The following is a 12970-nucleotide window of genomic DNA, read 5'->3' as shown; positions in this document are numbered from 1 at the left end:
GAAATGCTGAGGGTGCGACAGCTTGCGTCAGTCCCTGCAGTGCTCCTTCAGCAGGTAGTGCCTTTTCTTCAAAGCATCGATTCCATTCTGGAGTCTCTTCCCGGAGTTCAGTGACTGGAACAGAGACAGTAGTAGGACTGCGGAAGTCACATCCAAGAAAGGATCAGATAAGCTTGAGAAGAGGACTCTGTGGAAGGAGGAATAATTCATATACTCTTGTTATCTTTTTTTTGTAAAGACGTCCCAATGCCTTGAGACACAGGACTGGCTTTGATTCCTCCAAGAAGCTAAGCACACCTCAATTGGATCAGACTGAAACATCATTAAAACCACGTCTGGTGCATTTTCAAAGTCTGCAGTCATTATGTACAGAACCTGATTGTATTTCTGCAGTGTATGAATGTATGGATATCTGAGTGGGTATGTGTGTGTGAATACTACACATTATTCAATTCCTTTTAGGCAAAGATCGTTCACTTGTACTAACTACACTTGAGGGCCTTTGGATGGAATCAAGATTTCTTTTCTCTTAACTTGCATCAAGTTTCTTTTTTTTTTTTAATGACGTGTAGAATATCTGTTGAATTTGTAAATACCTTAATTGATTGTACAGGGACAAGCAGCCGAAGAGGCAATATTGTGCATGGTATGGTTTAACTTGTTGATAGGACTGTATTAAATATAGAGTACTTGTAGAAAATATATATATTCTTTTTTTTTTTTTTGCTGTGCAGTGTAAATTGTATTGTAACTAACTGGACAGAAAATTGCATATAAATTTGAATTTTGATCGTTTTCTGAGTTGCTTGTCAGCGAGTTATATGACTTTGGTATTGTACAACATGTAGTATTTAGCAACAATATTAATTGATGCACAAAACTCTTATTATTCTGATTTGTATTGGCTCTACGCAGTCCCAGTTTACTGCCGAAACGATGCTCTTTTCTGACGGTATTGCAAATGGTTTTGTATTTAAGAAACTGATTTGTACTAACAGATACTTTCTTTGTCTCTATTTAAGTTTCTCCTTTTTAGTGCAAGTATGAAATTCAAGCTACTGGAAATATAATGAATGAATAAATAATGATCTGCTTTAATTTCAGTTTCCAGACTGTTTACTCAATAATGTCATTGCCCTCTCTCGAAGAGATGAGTAGTGATCTGAATCACGTAGATTTCAATTGAGTCATGAAAGTTATTTAGTCCATGCCTGCTCATTGCTACATTAAGATAACCTTCAATTATTTATTCTAACAAAAAATACTTTTTATGAAATAATGGAGAGTTTTACTTATTTATGCCTCAAACAGTTATTGAACTGAAACATTTAGAGAAGTTTAGAGGGCTTTAGTGGATCTGCTAAAATATCTAAAAGGTGACCAGGAGTCCCAACTAGACGCTGCCTTTTTTAATTGGGAATCACTGATTTATGGTGTGTTATATTTTAGTTTAATATATATATTTTATGTAGAATATATTACCTACCAAGTAGTTACACCTGTCAAATGAATAGAGGGCAGGGAGACCTCTTAATTACAGTGGAATAAAAGTATATAGTAGCATAAAATGGAAATCTTCCAGTATTGTGCCTCAAAATTGTGCGTTCAGTACTTGAGTAAATTACTCTAAATGACTTAACACCACTGTCAGTGTGGTTGTGTTGGCATTGGACCAATACCATCTCCTGCTTCACGTGCCTGGAATATATTTAGAGCGAGATGGATTTCAGCCCTCCAGAACTTCATTGCAGGAGTAGCAAGACCAACGTACAAATGCACACACAGCCATGTACACCGCACACTTGAACCTACATCCTCAAATACGCACCGCACAGTAACACTCCGCTGTGCAGTGAGCAGGGGCTGCTGGGGGCTGTGATGCCAACACCTGCCTCAGTCTCCTTAGTGTGAAGCAGCTATAGTGAGGCCTTATGGAACACGACAGTTGGGCTCCATCTTTCTGGCTACTACTTGTGGCACTTCCACTTCCATTACAGTCATATTGTCAGGGTAATAGCGAGAGACCAGCTCGCCATCTGGTGCATTATGACACAGTAATGGTGTCAGGAAGCGAGGAAGTCTGGTATAGTGTCTTGGAAATATTTTTCTCTCCCTCTGGCAAGGACTTTTTCAGCCTTCTGTTCCTTCAGGTACTTTAATTCATGTTCCCAGGTAAAGCTGTTTGGGGATATTTCGCAGCATTGTTTGCAGATAACAACAGCAGTGATAGAAAATGAATTACTGCTACACATATTAATGAACTAGGCTTGATGATGTTTTTTTTGTTTTCCAAAATGAAAGCCAAAGATAGTTTTGTGAAGGATGAGTGCATCGGTGTGAGCGGCAGCTGGTCGGAAGAATGTCCATAATATCTCAACCGAAATGACTCTCTCTCAGCAGCAATGAGCTCAAAGACCTGATGACCTTCAGCTACCCGGTGACGATTCATCAAGATGCAATTTGACAGATCTTTCCTCTTGACTTTACTGCCCCCTAGTGATGTGAGGCAATTACACCGATGACTGAAACAAGCAACAGGCTTTTTAAACAGTGAATATAGGAAATGTCATGCAAGGCACATGATTTAAACTCTCAATAGAATTGTTTGAAAACATTTTTTCTGGTAATCCATTTCCGGGGGACAACAATGAAAAAAATCGTAACTGTATTCAAATCACAATATACTCAATTACCTCATACATTTAAGCCGACAGCCTATGAATTTGTTTGGCCCTCTCTTGACATCCCTACTCCTCAATTACAAAGGCTTCCGGTAAGAGGCTTAGCTATTTACTTTCATGGCAACAGAATCACATTATTTGTCTGTCGATTGGTGATGATTGAGACCAAACAAGCAGCTGCCCCATTACCCCTCTGAACTCCACCCACCCCTCCTTCCTGCCGCTCCACACAACCCCTCCCTCCGTCCTCTCATTCCTCATCCAATCCTCGGTGGATTCATTCAGGGTTGGCTGTGCGTCTGCCATAGCATCCATTACCCATTCCTCCTCTTGTGTCCAGCTCCTTGATTTACTGCTGGGCCGAAAGCCTGGTTTGAGTTGATCTATGGCTGGTTTTATGTCTACCTCCAGTCTGCTTTCAATGGGGGAGTAAGATCATTACATGGTCTCTCAGTGATGTTCTGTTTCCAAACCACCTGCGAGCTTTAAAACGCATCATTTGCATCCCAGACGCTCAAGTGAAGGACATGATCTTTCAGCTTCTACAAGCTTCCCAACAAGACACCATGTAGAATAAAGGACATCAAAGGCAGGTATTAGTTTCTGATATTTCTTAAGTGTGCGCTGAGCTTGGGGTCATCTGTTTCTTAGATGTGAGTGGCAGAGCCTTTGTGTCTTTATGGAGATTTGCCCTATCCTGAATGCTCTGAGAGCTGGGGAGGATAATTGTTTATGATTACTCTGTGACATTTCCATATGGCTGACAAATGGTTTGCCAACACAAACACAAACACACACGCACACACACACACACACACACTCACTTATGCACACACATCTGTCAAGACCAAGCTGCTTGGAGGCAGAATGGTAGGTTTAGTTTGCCTGAAATTGAAAACCCCAATTGTAGGAGGAAATTCACCCCTTCCAAGTGTAATGGTATCTTTTCTTCCCCAGTGTTTCTATCAACTCAAGGAGGATGATTTCCCTGAGGGGGGGAGGGGAGTGAGCTGATTTGGTGGCAGATATCATTGGCGTCCTGTTGGATGGATGCTACATAAAGTGAGAGTGCTTTGTTCTATTGATCAGATACTCTAAATCCCCCCCCCCCCCCCCCAATACTTTCTTTTTTATCATGATAGCACCAGGATTATAGCTCATTCCCTGCCCTGATTCCTATTCCCCATGCACCCCCCCCCCTCCGTGTCCCATGTGTATTTGGACTGAGTGGGTGGGGGTTACCTTTGCATGAGCCCCCTGTGGAGATCATCGGGGCTAAATCATATTTACCCTCACCCCTCCCTCCTCTTCCTCCTCCTCTGCCAGGCAGATAGATGACAGCCACCCATTCTTTCCTCCAGACAGCAGGGTGTTTGCTGTTCCTCTTATCCACCCCAGAGACCGGCATTGTAATAGTGTTATTCACCAGCAGGATCTGTCTCTATTTGCATTGCCATGTTGTAAGAGGAACAAAAGTGTTTGTCTGAGGCTTGAATACACCTAGATCTTGGATAACCCGCACACAACATAATATCCTTCTGGGCCCAGTATTGTGCTGCTCTATTTGGATTTCATGAATTTCCTCAGTGTTACTGAATCCCTCTGGCTTGGCTATTTTCTGTGGAGCGACATGTTTTTCTAATACATCCCCCTCGGCTCAAGATAATGTCTTTTTTTCTTGTGGATTAACAGCAGTTCCCATCTCAAAGGAAACAATACGTTTTTTTTGCTGAAATTCTGAATAATAACAACAGCCTTAGGGAACAAAGCAGCAACATTCAAAAAGAGATAGAGCCATAACCATCATGTAAAGTCAGTTTGTGGTCACATTAAGAAGATATTCTTTAATATGTTCCCCCAAATTCATCCAAGAGGGCTAAGACCCTCAATTAATTCTACCCTGCTCTTTCTCAAAGATTCCTGCATTATTTATGGGCCGCCGCCACAGCAGATTATTATTTGCTGTGTGGTGTTTACATCCAAGATTTAAATCTAATCCCAAGGGATTGAGACGGTCTCATGTTTGGACCGACACGCGGGCAAGGCTTTGTAATTAGCAGAGGTGCCCTTTTGATATCTGCCAGATGAAAAACATGGCATCGGTTAACATGCAGGCTGCCGTGTCACTCATTTCTCATCTACCCCTGGTTATGTCTAGTCATGCAAATGCATTTAACTGCTCATGTTTTGTGATTTCTTTCTCTGAAACTTTAACTGCTGCTACAAACAATGGAATGGAATGGAATTAACTGAGAGGTAAATACACTTGGAAAGGTTTTTAGAAGCATTTTGATACAAACCTCACTGTCAATTTTTATAAGGACTCCTTTTTTTGAAGAGGTTAAACAAAACATTGTGTGATCTTTGACATCGCTTAAACATATTTTTTTTGCGAGAATCAAAGACAAGAATGATGTCTTAAGTGTACCAGAGGTTGATGAGCAAAACAGTTCATCATTACAAGAAGTGAAAGGAGGCAAGATGGCATAGAGGTCTAAAAACCACTGTGGACAAAAGTGAATGCTTGGTGGGAAGCAGGTGTGTAGGCAGGAGATCGGTCAGGTGATACATTGTTGACAGGAAACACACTGAGGACCACTTGTGGCCAGGTGAGGAATGACAGGTAGTGACTGGAGAGGATAGCAAAGCCTGACAACTGAAAAGAAATAAGAATTGGAGTCAGAAGCAGATAAAGTAGATGAAACATCACAGTTTTGTGACATAACAGATGGTGCATCCGCTATTCATTCCTGTGAACGAATAGCATGATGACAATATCAATTTATGTGCACACAGGTTTTTTTTTACTTTAAATTCAGGAACATCGTTATTTATTTGTAGGCACAATTAACATAACTGCAATTCTGTCCATTTGAAGAAAAAAACAACAACTCTGCCATGTCTTTGGTGAAGATATGTCACCATTTAAGATACATATTCATATTTTTGATATTAATACTGAACAAAACAAACACTGGAGAAAGCCAACTCTGCATCTCTATGAAGCTTTTCCCCCCCTTTTATGACTGCACATTTAATGTACGATTGAGTTCCAGCAGCTCTTATCATCAACTGCCATTATGAGCCGTTACCAGCAACAAAGCTCTGATAAACTCCCTTTACGCTCCCTGCCCAAACGGGAGACAAAGATTAAGTTAGCAAATGGAAAGTGAACACAGTAAAGCCTCTATCAAAAAACCCAGATATGTTCTCAGGAGTCGGGGGAGACTAAAAGAGCTGACAATTAGTAACAAGCATCGGCTGAAACCACGACTAAAGAGTTAAATTACATCACATTAATAATAAAACAAAACAATAACAAAAACTAAGATATTGTGGATGGCATATGTTTCCCCATTAATTACATGTCGGTCAACTATGAATCCACATGGGACCGTTTAATGAAAAGACCCCTCAAACCATTAGTCCATTGACAAGACCATTAATCAACCCTTTTAAGGATTTTGACTGTGGATATTGGGAGTTACTGCTAATCAAAACTGATATTATATTACACGACGAGCGCTTATGTATCTAATTGTATCACACACTGAGGCAAACGTGTGTCATTAAATGTATAAAGATATTAAAGGTTCTTTTAAATGTCCCTCAGGTCTTCCTCGTGCTGGGGAACCCCTTTGAAGGAGCTCAGGAGAAACCGGACACCACTGTGGGAGCCACCAGCTCCGTGTTGCTGCGTGGAAAACAAGCAAGTCTAGCGCCCCCCTAAGTTGACAGTCATAACCCTTCATCCAATCCACGGGGACAGGACCGCCAGTTTATTTCCCCTCTCTTGAGCGCCCGGCGATGCGGTGCTGAGCAGGTGCGAGCGTCGTGAAGGGCACACGGACGGACGGACGGACGGACGGACGCGTTTAACACGCTACGGAAGGTAAGGACGCGAGCAGCGGGCAAGATATAAAGTGAAAACGGATTGTTTTACAGTACGATCAGAGATGCCGGGCGCTGCATTTTGACAGCTGGGAAATCAGTGTTGTTTACAACAGACTGAGTGTGGGATGCGCGGATGGGATGGAGCTCATGCAGCCCCTCCGCAATGCAGAATCGGACGACATGGTTACGAGGAAACTGCATTTTGTTGTTTTTGTGTGTGTCGTATTGACAGACGCAGAGACATACTGCCTGTGTGCAATATCTGACATATCGTGGCGTGGTGGTGGGGAGTGATGCTGTAACATGATCTGCTGCATATCTTGCCATGCACCCCCCCCCCCCCAAAAAAAAATGAGTCGATGCACAGAGCAGATGTAAGGATGTATTTCAACACACAGCAAACGTGCTTTTAAAGCAATTCATTAAGTATTACATTCTGCAGACCACGCCAGAGGCCATAGCCTATAACAGCGCCGCACATACCGATGATTCAAACTGCCGCCTGCCTTACAGCCACAAGATTTCGAAGCACCCGACGGCTGTAAACAATTCCATCTGGGGTGGAACTAAAACGCGTGTTCTGGTGTTAGTGCCGCGATCGATTGAGGCGTGTGATTCGGCTGTGTCATCTTCACTGGCAGATTGAGCCGTGTTGTGCTCGGTAATGGCCCATCGCAGGGTTATTCTTTCAGGATGTCAGGTGCTAGAGAAGGTGTCATGGGCGCGTCCTGACTCACCAGACTAAAGGGCTTCAGTGGAGAGAAACCGTCCATTGCTACATGTTGCTAAAGTAATGTTGAGGGACCTCAGGAAGTTCTAGAGAGATTACTAAGGGGGGTCTTCATTAGTAGTTATTCTTTTTGTTATGATAGTTTGTTTATTGATGACATATAGTAAAAAAAAAAGGATGATGGTAGCCTCATAGAAATCATGCAACTATGCACTGACTTGTGAATTACACAAATTCCAGATGTGAGTTTTGAAATATTACATTGGTTTTCTGCATCTAAGTGTGTGTGTGTGTGTGGGGCGGGGGTCATTGATCAGACATTGTTTTTCCTGTGATCTCAGTTAATAGCTGCACTGACGCCGGTCACCATGAATAAGCTATATGGTCAAGTCTCTGCAACTCAAAATTGTTGATTTGGATGCAAGCGCAGTTATGGTTTTCATAATGCCGTTGACTAATGACTTGGTTTGGCACAGCTCCCTGCAGCAGATAGCAGAGTATGATTTAAGCAGCCACAGCTTTCCATTGTGGTCTAATGAGCTTTCAAAGCCTGTGATTAATGATCAGTAATCAATACCAACAAACTAAAAGGGAATTATGATATCTCATGGACTGCTAGAGTTGTTTTGCTGAACCACGTGGTCTCTTGGTTTATTGGTTCTAGATTAACATGTTAATGTTGGTTTATGGACAAGTTGATTATTACAGCATATTCCTGTAAAATTGCTCTTGGCCTTGTGTACCTGTGAGCTGTACGCAAAAATGTGTATATTTCCAGATGATCAATTGATAAATGTCTGACCTCCTCCTGTTCCTGGGCACTGTACACCTACGTGTTTTTGAGTACAATTTTCATTTCAACCTTATTTGCCGTTCGGTGCCATGTGTGAAATTCTTCACTGTGTATTTGTCCTGATTGAATCAGAGCAATAAATGTGGCACACAATGTCAGAGGGATTCCGTGGCCGCCTGTCAGGTGGAGCACTTTGTGAATCTTCTAAGCTTGACTGCTGCTAATGCATCCTGTGCTGTCCTGTGTACACCCCGAGGACAGTCCCCCTCATCCATGCTAGGTGAATGAATTTACTCTGCTCAGAAGTAGGCTAACCTGCTCCATGCAAAGGCATCATCTTACATTTTTGATCTCCCTTGCTGCGTAGCGAAACATGTCTTTAAATTTTGCAATGAGCTGTTCCCTGCCAGCATATTGGCTGTGGTCTGCATGACGGGGAACTTTTTTTACGTAACACAGTACCCTGCAGGATGATGCCGTTCTGTGATGCATTTCAAGGCTACAGCCTCAGCCTCCATTAGTGTCACAGTGAAATGACTCGACATAGCCCTATACACTTACTTCTCCTTTGGTTTGAAGCTTCGGTCACACATCTGTCGTAGCCCTTAACGGTGGACAGGTTAACCTCGACTCAGGCAGAAAATAGAGCCGCCTTCAACCTCCCCATCTCCACTTAAGTCACAATGTAACTTATGAACATGAGTACGAACGTGAGAGAGATTGCTTCTATTCATCTGGTGTATAAATGTTGACTGCAAATTTGTCAAATGCATGAACAGTTTTAGTTTTTTTATATATATATATACACAAAGACAATGATTTTCCAATTCAATTAATGTCTTTATACAAGCAGCATTATTTTGGTGCTCAAAGTAGTACCTTGGCTGTAAGCCATGTAAGATTAAGTCATTTTAGAGTCGTTTCACGAGATTAGATTTGTTTCCAGATGTCCTTCTGAGCCCTGGGCGACAAATTTGTGGGCAAAGAGTCAAAGCATTAGCTAAAAAGAGGGAAAGATCTTGTGTGCGATTTTGAGCAGACTTTAAACTGATTGGCATCGTTGGCATTTGCCAGCAACAGGGCTGGTTTGTTCGTCGCTGTTTGTGCTGTCACACTGAATACAGCGTCGGTCACGCTGGAGGGAATTCGTCCTGTGGACTTGCTTCATTGCTGAATTGAATGCACTGAATGAATGAGGATATATCAACACGAGACAGCCTAAGCACATGAACGTCTGTGTGCAGAAACACACACACAAACACAAGCCCTCATTGCGGCGACTGTCTTCACTGCATGTACAAGTGCTTCTCTCTGTCCTGCTGACAAAACTGCTCTCGTCTTGACGCTTCCTTTAGATTGCTCAGCAATTTACGCAGTGGCGATCAATAGCGAGTTCCACTAATGGTACGGGCGGTGAGGCAGAGGCGTGACGTCTTCTATGTTTGCCTGGAGACAGACCTCTCCTCTGTTCATGCCTGAGGAGGAGAAAGGACCTCAGTCCCCCATCTGCCATCTCTGTCTGTCTGAATACAGTTTGCACCAGACCGACCATAGATTCTCCCACTGCGGACAGCTCCCTGCTCGCTGCATCCATGTGGCAAAGCTTTCAGATATTTCATAGTTTTGTAAAATGGTGGTACTTGTTGGCTTTGTGTAGCCAATAGGTAGAAAAGAGAGCCATGCAGGTTCGAGCTGAAGTGAAAAATTGGGTTGTTTTGGTAATTCAAACACACTTGCTTCTAGCTTCTCAGATGTAAGAAATTGCTGCTTATCTTGGCTGATGTGATAGCCAGCTGGATCTTTGAAGCACCTTACATTGTGTTAAATACATAGGACTTTTCTCTCAAATCAGTCACTTTGTTTCACTGAATAAGGTTTTGTTGCCGGGGCTCAAGTTCTATTTCTGGGGCCATTGTTGCCTACTTGAATCTAATGATCTTAAATAGCTGCTCCCAGCACTTCTGGAGGCTAGTTACTTTTAAAGGCAGAACCCAAATGAATAATCATTCAGCCACACTGGATTAAAGTTGTTTTAGTGTGCGCACGCATAAATGCATGTGTATGGCTCATCTAGGTCTTCTGCAGTCCATGATTTGTATCTGCCATGTCTAAGATTTGGATAAAATACCGCCTGCATAAATGGCTTTTTGTTGCTTTACACAAAAGCAGCACAATGCTGAAGATAAAAATAGTTATTTGATTTCAACTGCTGGCTTTTTGTCTATTTATAGCATTAAAGCTCCCGGAGAAAGATGTTATTCATTTACTGACAAGGTTTTTGATGAAATGGCTTAAAGATGTAACTTAAAGTGTCTTTTCTCCTGGAACATTTAATCTGTTCCCCTGCTCTTTATCAGTGTGATTTTGTTTGTTGATAAAGTGCTGAGCTTCCTCTGTGGCTCCTACGCTTTGTCTATCTAAACTGATGTCTCATTCAAAATCAGATTACTCCATTTCCATTAAGATAATGTGGGCCGGACAAGCAGGTAGCGTTCTGAAATGACCTGGTATCGCCCCCTGTCACTCATGGGGGAAATAAGACGACATTGATCAATGTCATCAGAGTGTTATCTAGAAGTGGGTACAAGTTTCATGAGCAGGGATTTGTTTGTGGTCTGTTCGGGAAGCTCAGGGCTTCAACTGCTCAAAATCACATTTAAATGATATTGAGGAACCAAGCATGAAGATTTATTTATTAAAGAGGTCACTGATGAACTGGGTAAAGGATTCATTTTCTGAATGATTAATTAATTAAAGACCTTCTGTCTGATGATTTTAAATGTTGAGTTGAAGTGAAGACATCATTTAACTAGGTTATATTTGACACGTTTCCACTGCTTTCCTCTGATTTGTCGCTCAGTTTCTCTATTTTTAGACTTTACAATCACAGTAAATCTTTTGGGATTTATGGACTCAATTAGAAGAAGATTACAAATGTGTGCCCTTCGCCTCCTAATTTCTATACAGCATGATCAGCTTTTTGAGATTTCTCAGATAATATTTGACTTCCCTACATTACAATAACAGCACAAACAACAGTTTGTTTTCTTATTAGCAGAGCAAACCTTATCTGGCTCCATTGGCATGCATTCAATTTCCGCAGTAATATCAAGAGTTGTTTGCTCATCAAATACTTAATTGCATTTTGCTTTTTATCAACTCGTACTAAAGACTTTTGTATTTAATGAAGATAAGAAGTGAAAGTGACAGTACTGGAAGGTTAACAAGTTCAGAGGACAGTTTCCCCTAATTAAGTAGTCAATTTGAAGCATCCTAATATGAATGGGTCTTAATTAAACTCTTTCTCTAAAGTGTCAGATTACCTCTTGTGTATTTGTGAAACATTTCACTGAGCAGAAAGATATATGAGATATGCACAGTGGACTTCTGAGCCATCTGTTTGTGCACCTTCTTAACTGCAGTCAGATACATTGTTTACAGGGCTGCTGAGAAGCTGTGCAGTCAGACAACACTATCTGCTATTTTGGTCCAGTACGAGGTTATTTTCAATTTCATGCAATTTGAAAATCATTGGCGTGTGTCTGATTTATTCCCTGGGATTTCAGCCAGAGTGTTGTTTGTGCAGTGGTTAACATGTACATTCCTCATCTGTTCAGATATTGTAGTTCCTTTCATGGCTCCACACATTTTTTTTTTTGTATCTTAATCAGGCCAGATCATAAGACTGCAAAAATACGGGCTAGCTTTTGTACAGAGTAGAAGAGACGCTTTGGATGAGTAAAGGTTGCAACAGAAATAATCACCTTTGATGCTGGCAAAGCCTTACCTATACAGCCATATCCCATCTGACAGCAATTTATTCCATAATCTTCACATGAAAGCAAGAATTTAGCATCATTATAAAGTTTAGTTTACCTTTGTATCCATCGTCATTCATAGTCTCAGTAATGGCCTGCATTGTTTTGGTTTTAATCCTATTTAATCTGTGTTTATTATGGGATTGTGAAAGCTTAACCGTAGTTTCAACCACTAGCATTGTTATCTTATAATGCCGGGGATAAAAAAAAACAAGCCCGATGGTGCAGGGAACTGTCCAATTAGGTACCAAAGCGTCTTTCTCATTGGGGCCAAGCCACTCTTGGGGCCTTTGAGCAAAGGCCTGTTGCTATGGCGCTGGGAGCACGTGTGGAAGACACAACTTCATCTACATGCTAGTTCAGCACGCAACGCTCCCAAGCATCACCAACGCACTCCTCATCGTATACTATCACCTTTCAGGTATACTGAATGTTGTTTCTCATGCTATCCCAGTGCACGCTACCTCACAGTGATGATGCATGCTGTTTACAGCTCAGCCCCGTCACTGTGATACTAAACTGGAGTCATGAACTCTCCGTCAGTTGTGTGTGTTGAATGTAATGAAAGACTGAGGGGGGTCAAAGTGGATTCCTGCACTAATCAGAAACGTCCTTGGTGAGAAGCGTACTAGTTCTTTAGCTGGCTGACCTTTAGCCTGCTCCGGGAGGGACTGTATGTGTGAGGAGTGTATGGATGGAAGGCTAGTCGCAGAGAGACCCAAAGGCGAAGGCCTCCTGGCACGCGGAGCGAATACTGAGCTCTTGGGAAGCCTCATTATACATTTAGGGGCGTCCTGTTTTCCCTCTCTCTGGACAGCTGGACAGCTAAATTGTTTGTGGATCAATAGTTTAGCTTCCCACTGGCTCCACAGAGTGAGCAAAGTGCATTTAAACCCAAGAAATCCCATTACCTTTGGCAGAGATGGGAAGCATAGCACTCGGGGGCCTCCGCAAGTGCTATTGCTATGCCCATTATTCATTCTCGCTGTTTGTTTACCTGCACTGCTTCTGCTGAGACCACCCGTAGTCATTCTATGCCCATGTTATCAAATTG

The 12970-nt window shown here is 42.0% G+C and overlaps 1 protein-coding gene across 1 annotated transcript in view; it reads left to right on the top strand.

The window, feature by feature from the left end:
• Window positions 1-6560: 6560 nt before the first annotated feature.
• cntn1a (contactin 1a) overlaps window positions 6561-12970 on the top strand; it is a 59836-nt gene continuing 53426 nt past the window's right edge. The window contains exon 1 of the mRNA XM_079163659.1: window positions 6561-6573. The gene's annotated coding sequence lies outside the window, so the exon portion shown is untranslated. The remainder of the gene's footprint in view (window positions 6574-12970) is intronic.

The sequence above is a fragment of the Pholis gunnellus genome, assembly GCF_910591455.1.
Source record: "Pholis gunnellus genome assembly, chromosome: 7".
Classification (NCBI taxonomy): Eukaryota; Metazoa; Chordata; class Actinopteri; order Perciformes; family Pholidae; genus Pholis; species Pholis gunnellus.
The sequence above is the reverse complement of the archived record's forward strand: the minus strand, read 5'-3'. Positions and strand labels throughout refer to the sequence as shown.